This window comes from Protopterus annectens, chromosome 16.part0 (genome assembly GCF_019279795.1).
Source record: "Protopterus annectens isolate FY-2018-M chromosome 16.part0, PAN1.0, whole genome shotgun sequence".
NCBI classification, from domain to species: Eukaryota; Metazoa; Chordata; order Ceratodontiformes; family Protopteridae; genus Protopterus; species Protopterus annectens.
In genome coordinates, this window is record NC_056750.1 from 80,524,489 (window position 1) to 80,539,681 (window position 15,193).

The following is a 15,193-nucleotide window of genomic DNA, read 5'->3' on the forward strand; positions in this document are numbered from 1 at the left end:
ATATATATATATATATATACAGCAGTAAGTGTGTGCAACATGGACGGTTATGTCACGTGAGAAACCCTAGTTGGGACCACATTGTCCTTGTCTGTGAAGGTGGGATTGGGAATTTGGGGAAGGATAGCAAGTATATTTGTGGAGGTGGGTTGGGTTGGTAGACAGAAAAGACAGCGTACAGGGGCAGTATATGACACATGTGGTGGGTAAACATCTTGCATGGGGAGTGTCATCTGTGATGTGGAAGCCCCATGAGCCCCCATATGGAAAAAAATGGGAATAAGGCCCCCACCCATTGCCAGTCATAACATCAGCTTCATGCCATTGAAGGTGCCTGGGCTGGAGGCTGAGCTGGAGAAGCATTTGGATCCTGTGAGTGTGTACTGAGGGCCTCAAGGTGCTGTAGCACATCCCCCAAGTCTCTGTGGAGCTTCCTATGCACCAGACCCTGGACCGGACCTCACGTGACCGGATCATGTCTGTGTGTGCTCCCGGGGGGGGGGTACACCATCCCCTGAGGTGGTTCCACCTGAAAGGTAGTGCAGGACCAGTAGATGAGGAGGCCTCAGGGTGGGTCCCACATGTGATGCGGCCTGGTAACATGGCCAGATGAGGTGAGAGAGGTGGTTCTGCTGGCAACTGTTCCCTAAACATGCTATTGTGTCATTGTTATAGAACATATGTGGGTAGTAATAGTCCACACATTCCCAGATCATGTCCAACAGCATGCATAGATATCCCCAATAACACAAAACAATAGATGTGTAGAATGACATAGCAAACAGACCACGTGCATATATGGAACCATAGTGGCCCTTACAATGACATGCAGGTGACATTGTCCATAACAGGCCAGCAATGGTATTGTCCCCACAGAGAACATGGCTACAAACACTTAGCACAAAGTGTGGTACAGTACGATATATGTCCCGATGGTAGATCTGCTGTAGACATACCTATTGAGTTGTGTGATCAGATTGTTGTTGCAGATATGGTGGGGGTAGACAGAGATGTGTATTAAGAACTATGGTAACTTTGCTGTATGAATTGCTCAGACCTGTTTCCATCTTTATGTCTTTCAGGCAAGATGTCGTGTGAAAGGCTACCTGTTTATACAGCGGACGAAAATGAGGTCATCATCACAGAGCTGGTGCAGCACTACCAGTTGTTGTTCAGCAGGACAGCCCATGAGCAGCAGGAGTAGACTGCCCTGTGGCACGATCTTGTCCACAAGGTAAATGATGTTGGCCTGCATAACCGCAGTTATGAGCATGTCCAGCATCATTGCAGTGACCTACTTCGCAATGCCTGTCGGCATGCTGTTGCAGTCAGGGGGTATCAACTCGCAAAAGGGGGGGGTCATATCATCCATCTCCCCCTGACATGTGTTGAAGATCTCCTTGCCAGCCTTGGGGCACCTACCCACCCGCACACACAACAACTGGTGGAGAGTATAGTGGAGGTGGGTGCTACCCACACACCAGCAGAGGAGCATGCAGGTAAGGTCACAGGGCACATCAGTAGACCACTGGTGCGTATCCATCTGCATCTGCACAGGTAGATCATGCATATGTGAGATGACATATATATATATATATATATATATATATATATATATATATATATATATAGTCTGTTGCTGCATAGTAGTAATAAACAGATGTGCATAAGCTGTAGTACTGTGGGCTTCTACTGTTGATATACTATAATGCTGCACCCACCCTGTACCAGTGCCACAGCTATGGCTACTGACATCACATCTCTTACACACTTATGTAAGTCCTTCTGGTATACCTCCAAGGCAGCAGCCTGTAGCTGGTATGCTTTTTGTTCAGGCTTGCCAATAAACCTGTCATGTTATGGTTATGGTATATTCCATGCACACGTTTAACACACCTACCCGTAATGCATGCCGTACATGTTCACGTATTGTTGCTGTTAACTGCACTGCATCACAGTGGTGATCATGATGGTGTATCTGAAGGGTATGTCAGACTCCTGCAATATAACTAACATCCTGTCATTGCAAAATGGGTCCACAGAGATGAGCATAATGGTGGTACAAATGGCCTACAGTAGGAACATGTGTGAAACATCACCCTTATACAGTCTTACAACAGTGTATATACCAGTATTACAATGGCAACTGTTACAGATGTACACTACATCATATCATAATACTGTGGTCCACAACCCTTACAACCCGCAATGTGGTCCCCCAACATGAGCAATAGGTGTGTAATATGGAATCATAGGTTAGGGTAGAAAATAAGGGGAATACATACCTTCCCAAACACTGGAAGCATATGTGTGCACACACTCCAGATAAAATATAGTGGAAGCAGCTGTTGAGGTACTGACTGCATGCATTTGTCGTGGAAATGCACCTTCCAGGAAGTACACATCCCTAGTATTTGTCTGCTGTCCATGACATTTGGCCATCAAATGTGCACACATACCTACAACAGAGGCAGCCATGGCTTGCACACATCTTACATGACATGGTGTTGGCCCCATACCCAACAGGTAGCACCCATGAGCTGGACATGTAGCCATACCTCACCATTGCATATACAATGGCAAACAGTGCAGACATTCATTTATGTGGCAAGGATGTATGGGACAGGAATGATGTAGGAAATAAACAGATGGCCATTCAAGACAGATGATGTCACATATAGAAAACTGGTCATGCAGGCTGCCTAGTAACATGCCACAACACTGAGGGTGTTGCAGGAATATCTAGCAGGTACTGGTTGTGCAGTATCAGTGTCAGCAATTGCCTGGACTCTGCAAATGTGGCCTATGGGTTAGGGTAATCAGATGTGACAGTTGTACCACAGGAAACATCAGCCAGGCCTTTCTCCAGGTAGTGTATGCATAATAGAAGAGGTTCCCAAAAGGCATGCATTGCAATCTGTACTGGTGTACCAAGATCATGTTGGGAACCTACAGACAGTATCATGTAAGATACATGTGCTGCACAACCAATGCCTCACCCCACCTCAGGCCCACCATCCCCATCTGTACCATGCCAGTGCCAGTGTACACCTGTATGTTTGCCATTCATTAGCTGGGGCTAGGCTGTTACATGTGGCGTTCAGTGTTTGGGACACTGCAAACTGACACATATGTGTAGGCCATAGTTGTCAAGCATCTGCAAAAAGTCTGAAGATGGGGAGGGGGTGTCATCATGACACAACAGTGCACTGCAGCAGGGATCCAAAGGATGCTATGAATGGCTGTATCTGCACACAGTCAAGGTCAGGAACTTTAGCAGATGTAATCCTGACTACACAGTAATAGTGAAGGCAGTGTGTGAACTCCAAGGGATGTGCACATGAGTTGACCTTGCAATCATGCAGAGTTGGGGGACATGTGTAGGGCAGACTCACCATATACTGGCAAATGCAGATGGCCTATGCTAATATACCCCTGCCAGGAATAGTGACTACTGTAGTACACATAACAGTAGATGCAACAAGCCATCATGATAAGGGCGTGCACACATATGCACCCATGAAGTGTATGCATCTCAATCAGCATCAGCACAACTAACACATTTGTTTGACATTGCATTTGATTGTACAGGACATATGTCACATATCAGGCTCATGTAATGTTAACATATGCAGTAATGTGGTCCCATGGCATATCAAGAAAGAGGGCGTCATATCAATAAGGGTGTGTACACTCCCCATTGCCATGGTAATGTTTGACAGTTGTCAGTGTAATAGTATTGTATTGGTCATACATGCGCTGATGATGACATCTGTAAATCAGACATCAGGCATTCAGAAATTACATCTGTCCACATATCATCCCAGGTATGTGTCGGACAAACACATAGGGGCTGTGAGCATTAGATCAGACATAACTGACACAGTAATACACATTCAGCAATGGTGTGTAAATCTGTGAGGTATGGTGCACAGTACATGGCAGGGTGCTGGACAGGTGCACAGCAATACTGTGTACATGAGTGCACTGTTTTCCAAGGGAAGGGGCATCATCTACTAACACAGTCCATACATCACACACATGTATACTATTGCTAGCATGGATTGACTATAGTAGCTGCATTGCATGATGTTGAGTACCATATGTTATGCATGTTGACAGATGGGTAATGGAAGATGTGTGTGTACTATCTTTCTGCAAACTCACATGTAAGTGTGTATGTGGGGGTGGGGGAGTTATTATCTCTGTAAGTGCAATCTAGTGGAGTGGAGGGGGGGTTGATGCATGTAGGATATGTGTGTGTGTATGTGTATGTGTGTGGGAGTCCATGTATGCACATGTGTGATTGTGGGGTTGTTCATACATCAGTACTTCCCTTTGGAATCATGCAGTACGTAGACATGGACTGACACATGAGACACCAGGACTACTTGCCTGATATGTAATCTCAGGACAGCTGATAGTATAATAAGGTCTGTAGCAGGGAATATGCATTGGGAGGGAAACTAGACACTAGGTATACAGTTAACATTGCAATCAGCAGAAAGGTGAAAAACTAACCATGTGTGCAGCACTATAGTTGCATTGGGGAATTACTAGACAACACCAGTGAGTATATCTAAATATTACTGTTGTCCAAATAATAAGTTGATTGAGCAACAGATATTGCATCTACTGACATTGTTGAGTGACCATAGTAGCCCCTAACATATGGGGGCCATGCACATGATGTTTGGACATAGCTATGGTGAGCCCTGGTAAAACCTACTCCAATCAAGTCAAAGAGGTAATGGAGGAACAGGTCATGTTTTATGATCACTTGTCTAGGCAATTAGAAGAATGATACATTAATGATTGGCATTAATGAGTGTACATTTCCACGTGTAATGCAGGATGGGGAAATTACGTGAATAAACAGGTAGGTATTATGGTGGAATGTCAGGGTGTGTGTGTGTTTCATATGTGTGTGTGTGTGTGTGTGTGTGTGTGTGTGTGTGTGTGTGTGTGTGTGTGTGTGTGTGTGTGTGTGTATGTGTATACTGTTAAGCAATGGCATGCAGGTCTTAAAGTGCATTTCTTGTTTTCCCGTCACAGGTGGTGAGGTGGGTCAGGGCCCCTCCTGCATGCAATCTGATGTTGGTGTCCATACAGACACTGAAAATGATGATAGTTGTGTTGAGGCACAGACAGGGTTGTCAGAGGCCGAAACTGTGCCATTGTTTGACATCCCTCTGTTATCCACCCCATCCCCACACACAGTCCCAGTTCCTATACATACCACATCACCAGTGGCCATAGCAGAAGGACAGTTGCCAATTGGTGGCAGTGCACAGGACAGTGTGGTATCTATGGCTGCTGTGTCTGGACACAGCAGACATAGCTGGATGTCTGGCAGGGTACCACATAGGCAGATGTACTGGGGTGCTCATGGGAGGGCCGCTGGTCATCATGCCCCTGGCAGAAGTGCCACATCTAGTACCACCAGATGCATGTTTCAGGCTGTCATGGAGGTGCAGGCAAGTATGGAATGGTACACCAGACAGGGTCTGAGGCTGCAGAGGGCTGCTTTTTCATCTGTAAGTGACAACATCCATAATCTTGCAGGTACCCACCGTGAATATGCAGAGGTCATGGATAGACGGTTCGGTGAGATGTTAGGCATCATCAACTGTGGATTGTCTGTGCTAGAGCATGTGATGGGAGTGGTGCGATGACCACGTTCATGTTGGCCAGCAACACCAACATCTGGCGGTCAACGTGAATGTGCAAGGGCATCAAGCCACTCCCATAGTGGCAGTACCAGCCCCAGCAGTGCAGGTGGGTGATGTCCACACCACACCACAGCAGGCCACGTGCACGTGGTCCTGGCCATTCCCAGGAGGGACCTGGCTCCAGCAGACATATGTCATCATCAGAGAGAGTAGCATATCGAGGCTTGTACCTGGATGTGCCCGTGGAACCCCTGGCAGGTACAGTTCTCGTGTCCTTGGCTGGAGGTGGTGAACTGCACACTCTTCCAGGTATGGTCTGCAGATGTCCAAGAAACACCTATATAGGGCAGCCACATGGTAGAACTGTGTGCATGCATACCCACACACAATACAAACACACCTAGGGCAATCCCATACCTACACACACCACATTACCACACCCATATCAGTAACTTACACACCTCAGTCACACGCATGGTTTCAAACGTATGGCCCACCCTAGGTCTCTGGCAAACTAACAACACACCCTGTGCATATGATGATATCTGTGCCACATCCATGTCATCCATGACATTGATGCAGGGACAGGCTTATATGGTTCTGATGCACATAGTGATTGTACTACAGTGTACCAATGTACTGTTGTGTAACATGTTTTCAGCAGTAATGTTTAATGCTTACATGTCAGGTGGTGTAGCTGTCCAGCCATGCTGCATTATAGCTGTTAGTAACACTGAGTGACTGTGGTTTCCATAATGTTATCTGTTTGTGTTGTAGGTGTCCATGTGTCAGCAGGAGGATGGTCTGCTGTCATATCTCACAAGGGGTATGGCACTGTGGTGACACCATGGCTGTGCTATATCCTGGGTACAGCTGAACACATATCACATGTCTGTATAACAGTTACTGCCTGTGCCACATGGACAGATGACCACCTGGTACATGTATATTCAGCAACCTGAAATAGATCCCTCCACATACACATGTGCTCTTACTTGGCAACACTGGGACTAGACCCCTACCTAGGTATGTAGTGCTACTGATGTGTGTGGCTTTAACTGAACACACCACACAGCGTTTAGGATGAGGCGTGTTCCAAGTTACATGTTACATGCAGAACATCCCCAGGCATGTACAGTATGGTAATGGAGGATGTAATGGTTGTATATGGACAATACATAGTGTGACATACCATCATATACACATTAACAAACACATAACAGTCAGACACACATCCGAGAGACCTGGGCCTATCAGTGCTAACTAACTTGTCAGTGTGTCCAATGTATTACAGGTAGGCTGCACACAGCACATGCATAACTGGGCTGGTTAGTGTTATCAGGTACCTGTATGGTTGATGGTGACAGTGGTCACCATACAGTGGTACATGGGACATGTACCGGGGGTACCATGGTGAATGACATTATAACCCAGCACCCCCACCCCACTGTGGATATTGTATGCACTGGAACCCATGATGACACTCTGACATACCCACCATCACGCATTGACCAGGACTGCAATACAACCCCTTGTCCATCCCAAGAGTGCTACTACAGGGATATGCATCTAATGCAGTGCCACAGGCATAGTAGGGTAATGCATTGTCATGCCTCTCCTATGGACAGCAACATCACTATCGCTAATACTGTGTGGCAATGTGTATTGTAATAGGAGTATGTGGCCTTGAAATGCTGTACCCTACATATATACACACATGCACACTTACACACACCTGCCAGAACTCAGTGGGTTTCCCATGTCTTTCAACCCATTTGTACAACAGTGTTGTGCTGGTACTGCAAGGCTCAGATAGCCCTTAGGTACATGTAATGTCCAGTACAGCAGCAGCCACATCTACCTATGGCAATGGGTGTTGCGGTGGGTGTGAAGGGCCTCAGGGTATTCCCAACTACAGGTGTACAAACACGCAGACACTGATATCCTCAGTAATGCACATATATGCATTTGTCAGTACTGGGGTGCATCGCTGCAGGTGTGCATAGTTGCATACCTGGCTATTGTCCATGGAGAGATGGGAAGTGTAGGGGATGTGTGTACAGTGGTATCCTAGCACCTGCCATGTGCCAGCAAGCAATCTATCTACAAACACCACTGTGGTGACCCTCAGGGTGAGAGTGACATGCATCAGCCAATCCTCTGGGTGCCTCCTGCAAATGGCCGGTGAGGTGCTCCAGTTGACATGTATGCAACATGTATTACATAACATGGTTAGTGTCTGTCTTGGAGACCTGTACCCAAGCATGTTCTGTTGACTGTAGTAGTGTTGTGGATGTACCCATGGCATGTGGTGCATACAGGGTGTTGTGTCATATCTGTGCCAGTTATAACATAGCTGGACAGACATGTCAGTGTCAGTCAAGCATCAGTTGCCTGTACGTATCCAAGCTGGATACCTGACATCTGCACATCTGTACAGGGGCTGACAGACATCAGCTCACCAACTAGCTATGCAATAGAATGAATGTGTTGACAGATAGACGTCTGACACCAATAAGTATGCCATTACTACATGTTGGCAGCCCACACTGACATGTGCTATACAGACAGTAGTCTACAGTTAATTTCCACATGCCAGATCATTATCCAGTAGGAAATATAGAATGTGACACAGCTCACACAGCAGGAACATGACAATGAGGGGTGTTTGCTGCCAGTACTACAATTAGCATTCTACTCTTTCTTGGGAAAGCACTGTCAGCAGTAGTAACATCATGATACACTGCATGCAAGTGTGACTGCAGATAACCTGGGATGCTACCCTTGTATGTAACACATTCACATGGATAAGAGTGTTATACAGGTCATATATACTCAAGTGTCACAGACAGGAGAAGCACACCTCTTGCTACTGTAATGACAGCACATAGACACATGCTATGTACATGGCATTACATACACCTATTACAGATGTCATTACCCTGCTATGTTATCAGAATGGGATGTGAGCACAGGTTACCAGAGCTGAGCCATGCTTAGCAGGTCTCAGCATTGCTGCAATATAACAGCTAAACAGATTTGCGCACTGGTAAGCAAAGCCTACACAGTGTAAGCGCCCATGTGTTAACCATACCTTAGCACTGCTTAGCTTTGCACAAACCCATACAAATGCACTTAAAGCTGCATAAAACCACCTTAACCACTCTGTATCCAACAACCCTTGTTCTGCCCAGCAACAAAGTAGGCAGCTCTTGCAGGTCTTGAACCCAGGACCCTGTTTTTCCAATACATCTGTCAGTAGACATATTGAATAGTATTGAGCAATTGCTGTGACTTCTACAATTGTACAGTATATGTTAGTGATATTACTGTTGCATCACATATGTTGTTACATCTAAACATACACATATCAGATACATATGGTGTAATATATCTGGAAAGGTATACACAACAGTAATGTTTACACATGACAAGGATATGGATATATACATATACATATGTAGATATATGTGTACATGTACATACACATATATATTCATAGATATGTATTTATACACATCTGTATAGTGCATCATATATATGGCCATTTTTATTATAGATCTGTCTGTATATATATATATATATATATATATATATATATATATATATATGTGTGTGTGTGTGTGTGTGTATGGATTCCATACATTTGGTCGAATTACACTTAGTCAAAAATGATACCAGGCATTGCACTTCACTGAAAGCTCACTTGACTGAAAGAAAAGTGAGAATATTAAATAAGGGGTGGTAGGGGGGCATATTAAATATATATATATATATATATATATATATATATATATATATATATATATATATATATATATATATATATATATATATATATATCAATGCATTTCTAATGGATATACCTTCTTATAATAGTGAATACATTAAAATTATATGGGGGTGTCCACCCCCAATACCACCCATTGTGGGGGGCTGTACCCCCCCACACACCCTTATTTAATATTCTCACTCCATGGTTGCACTGCAGTGGGGCAGGGGCTATATTCCATTTTCGACCAAATGAACTTCGACCAAGTGAGCTTTCAGTCAAGTGAGCTTTCAGTGGAGTACAATGCCTGGTATCATTTTCGACTAAGTGTAATTCAACTAAATGTATGGAATCCATATATATATATATATATATATATATATATATATATATATATATATATGGATTCACTTGAAAATACCGAAATACCACATGCCCAAATCGCACAATCCCGAACTCACAAGCATGAACATTTACAAACCAGAAAGTGTGAAATCGCGAATATCACAATCCCAAAATACTGAAATACCACAAATACACACTACAGCAGCTAATCATTGCAGGTTTACCTCCCTCAACCTATGCATAACACCTAGTAGTCACAGGTAACACCCAATACTCACAGATATCCAACAGGCCCCTGAAACCCAATACACCACCCAAGCAAACAACATTGCTGCAAATAGATGTAATCACCATCCTATATCTGTAGTAACCATGCAATAGCCTTCAAAAATGCTACAGTGCTGTAGGATCCCCGATTTGCCAAAATAGCTTCAAATTGTTGCTGCCGCAGTACAAGTTTACGTCTCTTAGGACTAGGTGGACTGCCACTATTTAGGCGGACCCTCAACTCATTCACTCTGTCCTGTTCACCTGCCAATGTTTGCATTAGGATTCCAAGATCCGTAGCCTTTACCCCCAACAGACACTTCAGCCTGCGGTGCAATGCTTCAACGGCATTCTGCATGCAAGGTAGACATAAGCTGTTTAACTCAGACACATTCCAGAAACTGACAGAGAATAGCGGGGGAAATCGGGCAACACAAGCAGATCTATTTTTAAATTGTCTCTGTCTGCCTAGTACATACCAGTCCCTGAAAGATTTCACCAACTCACGTCCCTCTTCAGGGAATGACTGTTTCAGCTCTGCATACACCGGTTCTACTTTGTCCCTTGCTAGAAATGCCAATGCTATCAAACACTTCACTGATAGCTGGAACCGTACATTACTGTTATACAAATGTGTCAGACCCAGCTGTTGTACCTTCCACCACACATTCCTTCCAAAATGAAATAAACATCCTTTTGATCTCACCCCATGGAAGTTGATAGCGATGCTCTTCATAGCCGCTATCTCAAAGTCAAATAACACATATCGCAGATGAACCTCAAAGTCATTCTCTGCCGTTAACTGGAGCACAGCATCCCACATTGCATTATATGTTTTGTGTGACTTCTTTGTCATGACGCAATATAATAAGGGCACAGACTTACTGTAACCACCACACCATAGAAAGCTGTGTATGGAATATAACTGCCTACATATAACACCTTTGTAAAAAATGTGCCATCCATTAGCCAGATAATTGCATTACTCAGGTTAAACAAGTTATCTATGGTAGTAAATACTATGACAGTACTGTCACCACTGCTATCAATGATCCATTTCTCTATGAAACTACCCTTCTTCAGTATAAACTGCTGCACATTTAATGTTTGTAGTGTTATGTGTGTGCTATCCACAGCCCTACTGGTTTGCTGTCTCACCCTCCCCACTTGCTGCAGCAATGATCTTCTGTTTGGGAGGTGGGGGACAACATCTAAGGAGGTAAATGCCGCTAAGACATCTTGTACAACTAGACAGGGGGAATCACGAGAGACAAGTGCTCTATGTTTCAGGTCTGCACACATACTGTAATGCTCTGCCTTGGTAGGGTCCCCTGTATGACAGTGTGAAACACTTTTTAATAGCTGTTCACCTTTGGCGACTGTAATACTTATTAGCCTGCCTTTGCACTTCATGGATCTTTTCCATTTACAACACCAGTAGTGTTTGGGTACTGTTTTTTTCTCTAGATGGTATATGTACCCATCTATAATCAGTACATCCTTTCCTTTTTGTGATTGAATCACTTTGCATGCTGCGCCAAGAGATCCAGGTGGGGAAAAACTGTTGGACGCCATATTTGCATTGGTACAATGTATGTATGCTTAAAGGGAACAGGGCTATTTATTTCACTACTTTGGGATTTTGATATTTGTGATTGCAGACTTTCGGGATTATCAGTGTTCGTGCTTGTGGATTCGGGATTGTGTGATTTGGGTATATGGTAGTTTGGTATTTTCAAGTGAATCCGTATATATATATATATATATATATATATATATATATATATATATATATATATATATACACATATGTATGTAGATATATATATGTCTATATGTCTATATATCTATATAGATATATGGATATACATGCATATATATATATATATATATATATATATATATATATATATATATATATATATATACATACACATAGATACATATATGTTTACCATATGTCCAGAACATGGAGTGGAGTCATAGGTCAGCATCAATAGTCTCAGCCTCTTAAGGCAAGGGGATGTCATGTATGTATAGCAGGTATATATGTAGACTGTTGCTACTGTAACAGGGGTTGTCTTAACAGACATGTTGTGTGTAGGAGATCACATCTGCTATTGAAATGTATGCCATCAGTTACTGACAGACATCCTAAGGACATCATAGTACAGTATGGCTGATAGCACAGTAATGATCCTGTGGACTACAGCAAAGATATGACCAATATATGTGGACAGTCTGACACACTCTGGTCAGTCCAGAGGTATACGTAGATCCACTTAGTGTGAGACATGTGGATGAAGCCTGACAATGTGGATGTTAACAGCCATGTATATCACGTAAATACTGGACTACATATGCCCACACAGTTTAAGCATTCACACACTCCTGTCTGTCCTGACACATAATAACTGGTGGTTCAGAGGTCACATGGCCACATACTACCCAGAAGTTAGTGACATACATCTGTACAGCATCCCACAACTTTGTCAGAAATACACAACAGCTATGGTGGCCTGGCAACAGTACATCTTGCAAATATCTGGACATAACATCACACTGGGTAATTACACTAAGCTGGTAGGCATGTAACAAAGCACTGTGCAAACTACAGGCAGACTGCTACAACACTGGCCTACATTTCGTATGGGGGGGATACACATGTGCCTTCAAATATAGCAGGCTCTACAGCCATGTCACAGCACAGAGTAAAAGACACCTGTGGGAAAGTTCTTACCCACAACCATTGTGAATACAGGTCTATATTGAATCAGCAAATGCTTAAAAAAGCAAACACTGATTCATCAACCCTATGTAAGTGAAAGCTTACAATCCTGAACACCCAGAACAGCGATTTTTTTCCCAGGAAAAAGAATCGCTGGGATGGTTTCGGGATTTTGCCATTTCCTCCACTGTGGTGCAATCTCGGAGTTGGTATATCTAAGGAGGGAGTGTGTGGGAGCACAGCGATTTTTTTTTTTCCCTGGGAAAAAAATTGCTGTTCCGAGTGTTTGGGATTGTAAGGTTTCACTTAAATAGGGTCGATGAAACAGCGTTCACTTTTTTTAAGCATTTTTGATTCAATATAGACCTGTGAATATAGCCACAGTCACATATGTTATGCAGGCTTAATATTACACTATATGGACTGTCTGATCAACACCATCCTCATATGTGCCACTCACACACTAACCCTACATATACTGGGTCATGACACAGTGTAGTCCAATGCCTGTCTGTGGTATGGGGCACGTGTGTGTTTGGCCCTACAAACATGTGAGCCAATAGGGTACCATACACTGGAGCAGCATGTAACATCAGATAGAATAGGACCAAGAACAATGACATCTACCACAGTCTGTACACAGGCCAAGGTACGTATTCACAATACACATACTGTCGACAATCACCATAAGTACAAAAACCCCACTACTGTACACACAACCACAGAATGCCCAGGTTATGTCCTCAGAAATAGCCCCTAATATACATAACATGTCTAGCAGTCTGATATCTGACTGGCTTGTTATCAGGTATGATGTCAATACATAATGGTGTACAGAACATATGCACCTCTTACTGCATGGCATATGTACAAAGGTTGACAGACTTGTGGCTGGAGCCACAAACACTGGGCCAATATTGGCATGTTGTTCTGATACCCTCATACATTTACTGTTGTAACAGGGTGTGCTGTGACATATGTCCTATGAGGGATATAAAGTCAGTAACTCTCATGGCTGTCACCATGTACTGACTGCAATCCTCAGACTATGCTTTTGCAGTTCTCAGATAGGTGAACTGTGAGTAACACAAGACACATAAGACTCCAAACACTGGCCAGTTTGCAGATAACCCTACAGGTGGGTGTTTCCTCAAACACATATCACTGTCATGACAGGTATTAAATCATGTAGACCAGCCATATCCACACAAAGCCTGTTAAACCAACATTACTCCAAAGGCAGAAGAGCAACACTTACATTCTGTAATCATGTTTGGAACATCCCCCTCCTGTTTGTTTGCCTGTCTCCACAGTGCATGTTGCTAGACGTATATCCCACTACCATCTGTGATGCTGTTTGCCAAACACCGACATGAAGTCCTGCTCACAGTGAATGAAAAGGGCCAACACCCACATAATGTTCCTAATTATAAGAGTGTGTTTCCATGCAATTTGCTATGGGAATGTTACCACAGCTGTTCCACATGCAATCAGCTAGTGGGGGACTGCAATTTGTGCAGAGGCCATCAGATGATTATGAGCATCCCTTACAAAACACAAGCTGCTGCCTAAGCAAAGCAGGTATACCTCTCCACATCCACCAGAGAGACAGACAGTGAGAGACAGACAGAGACAAAGTAAGACAGGGAGGGGGTGGGAGAGTAAAACCTAAATGTTTGTGTCGTACACTTACCAGTATGGGGTATCAAACTCCTGCCTGCCTATGTACTGCTATCACATGTCTATGTAGTTATTGCATGCGCCACAGAGCTTATATGTTGGGGAGCTGTCCAAAGGTATAGTCGATGGTGAGTGACATCCACAACAGTGATAAAGAACGATTAAGGTAGGTGTAGTACACATGCCTGTCCACATGAACAGGTGTCAAGGTTGACAGAGCCACACTTTCTCAGTGACTCACACACATTTTCACAGTTGGCAGGGTCAGGCTTAGACTTCCTAACTAGATAGTTTGCCACAGTACAGTAATACGCAGGTATCACATGCACCACAGGGGCTATCAGGATGATATATGGGCAAAGAGTTTGCCAGGGCATTGGACATCAGAAGGCATGCTTCAGTAGGACAATGGGAGGTGTAGTGAGTGTGAATGGCATCCAAATCACTATACTCCACATGTACACAGACACAGGATTGCAGTACTGGCATGCATGGGTGCATTGCTAAACAGGTGTGTAGTGGCTGACTATGCCAGAAGGCTTTACAATGCTAGGTAATGGGTATACCTTGGCATCAGGCCATATGACAATGGTCTGCTATGTGACTCAGGGGTGTAGTCTCAGGATTGGCCCACACAGGTGGGTATTGTATTCACCATCCAGTAATCTGGGTTACTATTGTGGGTGGCCAGTGCTGTGCAATGCTTGCCATGTATATATTCTATAGTCC